The following is a 214-nucleotide window of genomic DNA, read 5'->3' as shown; positions in this document are numbered from 1 at the left end:
AAAAGGGTCAAACACGTGGCACGTAACGAGTAACAAAGCACGTGGCACGTAACAAGTAAAAGTAAAACACAGTAAATGGTAATACAACATTAAACGGTAAAACAAACAAACACATGAAACGGTAAAACAAACAAACACATGAAACGGTAAAACAAACACACATGAAACGGTAAAACAAACAAACACATGAAACGGTAAAACAAACAAACACATG

This window comes from Penaeus monodon, chromosome 22, assembly GCF_015228065.2.
Source record: "Penaeus monodon isolate SGIC_2016 chromosome 22, NSTDA_Pmon_1, whole genome shotgun sequence".
NCBI classification, from domain to species: Eukaryota; Metazoa; Arthropoda; class Malacostraca; order Decapoda; family Penaeidae; genus Penaeus; species Penaeus monodon.
The sequence above is the reverse complement of the archived record's forward strand: the minus strand, read 5'-3'. Positions refer to the sequence as shown.